This window comes from Tripterygium wilfordii, chromosome 11 (genome assembly GCF_013401445.1).
Source record: "Tripterygium wilfordii isolate XIE 37 chromosome 11, ASM1340144v1, whole genome shotgun sequence".
Lineage (NCBI taxonomy): Eukaryota > Viridiplantae > Streptophyta > Magnoliopsida > Celastrales > Celastraceae > Tripterygium > Tripterygium wilfordii.
In genome coordinates, this window is record NC_052242.1 from 9,175,348 (window position 1) to 9,182,894 (window position 7,547).

Consider the following 7,547-nt stretch of genomic DNA (forward strand, 5'->3'; position numbering starts at 1 on the left):
TAAAAAAATAGAAAATAGAAGAAGTATGTTGACACACCAATCGGATCCACGGATTCAAGAATTACATGGAGTATAGTGCAAGGCATCCTCTCCGGGACCCTTACAAGGAAGATACACTGTATCCATCTGAAAACAAGCCCTGTATCCATCTGAAAACAAGCCATTTGCAGCTGTTTTTGTGGCCAAGGACTAATTCTTTGAAATTAATTTAGATTGATCTGAAAGTTTGCACGAATATATATATTACATCTATCTAGTATTTGTTGAATGAATAATGGTCAAGTCATTAACTTTGATCTTGTCATTTCCTAGCATGAAATCGTCTGGATTGTTTGACTGACCAAATGACATTAGATTGAGCTAAAATTTAATGCACAAAATCTCATATTCTACTATTCATTGAATTTACAAGATGTCTGTGTAGGGGCAGACTCAAGAATTTTTTCCCAGAGAGGGAAAAGTCATGATGTGGGATCCAAGACTCCAAGGGCAACACCCCTAGCATTTTTTTTGGACTATTTACTAATTATGTTTTCAAAATGATAGAAAACAATATTAAAAATCAAAAGGTAATAGAACAATGATAAATAGGGTGTCACTATTTACACACATGTTTCGACTCAATACACATCTTATTTAAGCAAAAATTAAATTTATTTGAAATGACTTTAAAACCAATTTACTTCTTACCCCCATTTTTTTTCTCAGTACAATTAATTGACATGTCAAAGAGCACTAACGACCACAAATTTCCTCTTCCTTGACCTCCAACACTCTGCAACAAGTGCTTTTCTCTACCATAACTCTATGCAAGTACACATGCAATAGATGAAAGGGTATAGAGAAAACCTAAGAACAAACTTTCTGGCTCACAAATAGAGGAAAAGAATGAAAAGAGGGTTATAAAGAATAAGAATGCATGAAAGGATGCGAGCTTTAGAATCGGTTGCTTCGCTAAAGACGTAGAGATATGTTCAAGTTTCCAAAAATTAATTCAAGTATGAAAATTCCTTAATTTTGTGTTCATCCCGTTATCATACATGTGTTTGATGAATGAAAACAAATTAATTATTTGCAGAAATAGGTTGACTATCATGGCCCTTTTGTAATTGAGGTAGATGGAGGGAGCTACTGTTGGGAATTTTAACTCAGAGGGAATTGAAGCCTTTGAAGGTAACTTGGCTAACGTAGTTAATTTGGGAAATTCAATGTATGTATTCAAACAAAATTTTGGATGAGTCGAGTAATTGTGTGCAAATAGCGGCTCCTCAATAAATAATAATTAAAAGTTGATTTACAAATGTCATCTTCACATTTTGAAATCGTTTAATGACAATCTCATTTGTAATAAAATCAAACATATATTTCTTAGGGATTACCATGGGTCGGGTTGGTTGATTTTCGGCCGATAAATCAAACGACCCGACCAACCGACATTGATTGAAATATAAAATCATTACCTACCCGACCTTGTGGTCGGTAATGATTGCCGACCGATATTGTCGGTTGATTGATGGATCGGGTGATGGGTACACCCGACCTTTTGTTTAACAGATTACTACAATCTACTCAACTGAAATGACATTCACTGATTGTTTAACAATATGTTCATATAAAGGAAGATGTTAATAATCAGTAACATAGATAACTCAATCAAACATTTGATTCATAAGAATACAACAAACAGAGACAAAGACTTTTAAAGAATGAGAGACGGAGAGACAGAGAGTAGCTGAGTACCAAGCTTCCGAAGATTCAAAGTGATCAAGAGATGAAGTGCAGGAGAGTTGGAGTTGGAGAGCAGGACTGCAAGAGTTGGCGGCGACTACGATTGTCGAGTACTCGACCTCTTCTCGTCCGTTCGTGATTTGATGTACTCGACATCTTCTCGTCCGTTCGTGATTTGATTCTAGGGCAGACTGGTACGGCTTGTTTGCTTGGCCTTGGCTTGATTCGAATGAGCCTTGATTAATCATATGGGCTTGGGCTAATTTAGTTAGTCGAGTTTGGTTTGGGTCCTTTGGGCTTTGCATTGGTATATTACAACAGATAATTGGCACTATGAGCACATGGGACAACTTAATTGTAAAAATGTCATGGGCTTTTTTAAAATTGTAAAAAAATGTAATTTAAGGGTAATTTGATCATCTAGCTTAAGACACTTTTTGATTTATACCTACAATACCCTTCTTCTTCTTCTTCTTCTTCTGGTTTGCGTAGCTGTCTTCTTCTCTCCATTTTTGGCCGCGCTGCTCCTCTCTTCGTTTTTGGCCGAGCTACTCTTCTCTTCATCACCTTCTTCTTCGTTGCTTTCAGGCTTCAACTTTCTCTTTCCTTGCAACCTACACATGAATCCTAACCCCAATTTCCTTTCTGAAAATTTCTTGGCTTTTCTGTCACAATTTTTGTTGACTCACAGGTATGTTATCTTTGTTTTGAATTTTAGGTAATTTATTTCCAATCCGTTGCCGAGTCTTCGTCCCTTTCGTCTCTGCTTCTTCGCATCTCGCTCTCTCCATTTCTTTTTTCTCTATGCTCTTCTCTCTCTACTTTTTCTCTCGCTCAAGTCCAGTAGGCATCTCATGTATGGTCTCAATTTTGACTAGATCTGGGAGATTAAAAGAAGTATTTATGTATCACTATAGTATCAGATAGACAAAAAAATCCATAAAAATTAAACCACTCGACCAGAAAGATATGTAATGCAAATGGTCTAAGGTATTGCAAATGGACCACAATTGCATCAAAATAATATCAATTTCATGAAATACACATTTACAGCTGCAGAGATGTATCACTATAATATCACCAACACCAAAAATCACTAAAATGATACCATTGAACCAAAAAGACATGTAATGCAATCAAATTTACATTCGTATGTTTGTATCATCATTTTATGAGGAAAAGATATAAAATGAACACTAAATTGGACCTTCTGTTTAAAAGTATCACTATTGTATCAGTTCAACAAAATTCCAAAGAAAAATGTCATATCTGCACTAAAATTCACCAATAAGCAAACCAAAAATCTCTCAACCACTTACATTCCCACAAATTGATTGTTGATATCAATTTAATGAAATACAAATTTGGAATCACTATAGTACACAATTTGTTTCTCCCTTCAGCAGCTTTCTTGATTTTGTCTGTTATGATTGTATTGTTTAGTCTTTTTGTTTCCTTCAATCTTCTTCTAATGAAGGAAGAGTTGTTGTCCGTCCTTTGCTTCACTATCTTCCCTATTTGAGTTTTTTTCGTCTCGTCATCAATTCCGAACACTTTCTTCAAATCATCTCTGGAAAAATTGATAAATCTTCTATTTACCTTGAATTCTATCTTCTTCTTATCAAATGTGTCGATGATGCTCCCCAAATAAGAATTCCTATTCGAAAATCTGCTTTGGTAATTTCTTTGTTGATGATTGCTTCTATTAGACGTCAAAAAGGTGTTTTCGTTAGATGCAGAGTGTGCTTATTTGTTAACTTTAAGTCATCAACAAGTGTGACAAATGCATGGAGGCTTGATCTAAACTGTCTTCCCCCCGAACAAAAGTATAATTATAGTATCAGTTGTGTAATACAAGGTATAATGTATCGCCAATTGGTAAAAAGTATCAGTATAGTATCATTTATCCAAACTTCCAAGATAAAAGACACCTCTGCACCAAAAACACTATTTAGCAAACCACAATCCACTAAAATTAAAGTACTGAATCAGAAAGACCTTTAATACATCACTGTTTTTTATTTTCTCTTTTCTTAAAAAAAAATTTAAAATGTTTTATCTCTCAAAATACATGTTCGATTTCAGAAAAAATTACATATTCGGAATCAACATTTAAAACTCTTTCCAACAAGATTCATTGTTGATATGTTTTATCGTGTCGTTCTTAATTACATTGTTTTCAAAAACAATGTAATAAAAATCTGAAACATTAGAAAAACAATGTAAAAAAAATCTGAAAACTTAAAAACAACGTAATAAAATCTGGAATACTAGAAAAATGGAATTACATTGTCTTTTAAAAAATAATAGAAACTATTAAAAGGTTTATATTAGGCCTTGAAATGTGAAATTTAAACTAACTTATTTCTATATTCTTACTAAATTACGTTGTTTTTAAAAACAATGTAATTACATGTATCGCAAGAGAAATCTCATTATTTATTTTAAAAAATTTGAAATTTGATAGTTTAACACATATATTATTGATAAAAAATTAGAATAGATCAATTGTATTACATAATCTACATTCCTTTTGTAATTACATTATTTTTTAAAAAGAATGGAATAATCTTGATATAAGTAGAATCAGATTCACATTTGATATAAAAAGAATCTGTAATACTCAGAATAACAATGTAATAACAGCTACGTATGGTAAAGTACTAAGAATTCACAAAATTGAGTTAAAAAAATAGCCCAAAAGTCGAAAAACATGTTCTGACAGCTCCCTTTTCATTCAGGGATTAGTAATGGACTCATTTCATACGCCTATGCAGGTGTTGGAGGCCTTAGCTTTCTTATGCAAGGTGTTGTCCATGAAATAGGCCAAGATCCCGGCAACAAAAGCTTCCGAGGAAAAGGGCACGTTTGTCATATCGTTAAACTGCCAGGTAAGAAATCATTACATTTGTCAGGTGAGTTCAGAAAATTAGCATAATTTTGTAAATAGCTTAGCTGAGACCAACTGTGAGTTTGTAGTTTTGGGCATACCCATCTCTCACTGGTATGCACCGGACCATATCCATTGATTGCAGTATATTCGTTGAAGTACTGTGCAACAGGGAGAATGCTGGTATTATAGCCTTGACACGTGTTGGCAGCGGAAGAGTTGTCCAGAGATCTATGTGTAGAAAAATAGGAGCAATTGTAGAGAAGAATAGAGGCAATATTTGGTGTGTATATATATATTGATGTTTTGTAGAAAAATAGGAGCAATTGTAGAGAAGAATAGAGGCAATATTTGGTGTGTATATATATATTGATGTTTTACATTACAATTACAACCTCATATATATAGGGATCAAACATTACACCCTAAGACAAATGTTCCATAATTTGAGGAGCAAATTATGGGACAAAAGTTCCATAATTTGAGGAACAAATTATGCCATAATTTGAGGAGCAAATTATGGGACAAAGGTTCCATAATTTGAGGAGCAAATTATGCCATAATTTGAGGAACAAATTATGCCATAATTTGAGGATTTAATGTCAATACTCCCCCTCAAGCTGGATCAAGAGGATTGATTGAGCCAAGCTTGGACAATAATCGGTGAAAATGACCAGAAGACAGAACCTTTGTAAAAACATCAGCAAGTTGATCATGGCTTCGAGTGTAAACTGTTTGAATAACTTGATTCTGAACTTGATGACGAATAAAATGACAATCAACTTCAATATGTTTTGTGCGTTCATGAAACACGGGATTAGCAGCAATATGCATAGCAGCCTGATTATCACAAAAAAGAGTCATAGGAAGACTACTTGGAAAACCCAAATCTGCGAGCAAACTCTTAAGCCATATTAGTTCACATGCACTGGATGCCATTGCACGATATTCAGCTTCAGCACTAGAACGAGCAACCACATGTTGTTTTTTGCTACGCCAAGAAACAAGATTTCCACCAACAAACATACAATAGCCGGAAGTGGACTTTCGATCAAGTGCATTTCCAGCCCAATCAGAATCACTATATCCTGTAATCCGTAAGTGACCGTGCTTAGCTAGAACTATGCCACGACCAATAGAACCCTTGAGATAACGTAAGATTCGTTTGACAATGCCCAAATGGAAAAGAGTAGGAGCGTGCATGAACTGGCTAACAAGACTTACACCATAAGCAATGTCAGGTCGAGTAATAGTGAGATAAATGAGCTTACCAATCAGCCGTTGGTAATCACTAACTCCTTGTAAAGGTTCACTGGCTGTATCAAGATTTAATTTGCTATCCAGTGGAGTGGATGCTGGTTTTGAATTCATCATTTCGGTTTCCTCTAGCAAATCAAGAATATACTTCCTTTGATTTAGAAATAAACCTTTGCTGGAAACTGCCATTTCAATGCCAAGAAAGTAATTTAAGGAACCAAGATCCTTAATAGGAAATCGAGATTGAAGAGTGGTTTTGAGTTGAGAAATAGCATCAATACTATTCCCAGCAATAATAAGATCATCAACATAAATTAGGACCACCACTATAGTATTGGAAGAATGACGAATGAACAAGGAAGAATCAGCTGTACTGCGAGAGAAACCAACCTCTTGAAGAACGGTACTTAACTTGGCGTGCCAAGCACGCGGAGATTGTTTCAAACCATAGATTGATTTGTGTAGGTGACAAACCAAAGAAGAATCCGAACTCTGTGGATGTCCGGGAGGTAGTTTCATATAGACTTCTTCTTCAAGATCCCCATGAAGGAAAGCATTTTTGACATCCATTTGACTCATAGACCATCCACAATTTACGGCAACTGAGAGGAGAGTACGCACTGTATTCATCTTAGCAACAGGAGCAAACGTCTCTTTGTAATCCACACCAAAGGTTTGAGTAAATCCCTGGGCCACAAGGCGAGCTTTATGCCTGTCAATGGTACCATCCGAGTGAAATTTAGTTTTATATACCCAGCGGCTCCCCACTGGTTGTTTTCCAGGAGGAAGTTTAACAACACTCCAAGTCTGATTTTCAGCAAGAGCTTGAAGCTCTTCACCCATAGCTTGTCGCCATATTTCCTGAGAATTTGCTTCCTTGAAATTCTTAGGTTCATGAACAGTAGAAATAGCGGTGAGAAATGCCACATGAGCTGAGGAAAGACGATGATAAGTGACATACTTGGAGAGAGGATGACAAGCAGAAAAAGTGACATAATCTTGAAGTTTTGTTGGAGGGACGCGGTTTCGAGTAGGATTCCGTCGAACCAATGACGGTGAAACCTCATGATTATTAGTGGAAGCAAGCACATGCACATCTTGGAGATTCTCGGGCTGTTCGGCTGGAGGATTTTCAACCAAATTTTCAGCTAGCACATTTGGAAGGAGTTCAGCTTGTCCAGTTGGAGGATTTTCAGCGGCCTGGTGCGGAACAAACTCAGCAATATTAGGCTCGTGAGGAACCCCTTCAGAAATAATCTCGGATATAGGCAAGGGAAACACGTCCTCTAAATCATCTTGAGAATTTGTATAATAAGGTGTTGCTTCTTCAAACATAACATCTCTGGAGACAAATAATCTTCGAGAATCAGGATGATAACATTTATACCCTTTCTGGGTCGAAGAATACCCCAGAAAAATACACTTAGCAGCTCGGGCATCAAGCTTATCACGATGAGCTGCTTGTATATGCACAAAGCAAGTGCAACCAAATACTTTCAAGTGAGACACATCAATAGTTTTCTCCTGCAAAACTTCAAGGGGAGATTTAAAAGACAACACTCGGCTCGGAAGCCGATTAATGATATGAACTGCTGCTAATACTCCATAAGACCAAAAAACTTTTGGAACATGCATGTGAAGCATCAAAGCACGAGTTTTTTCCAACAAGTCT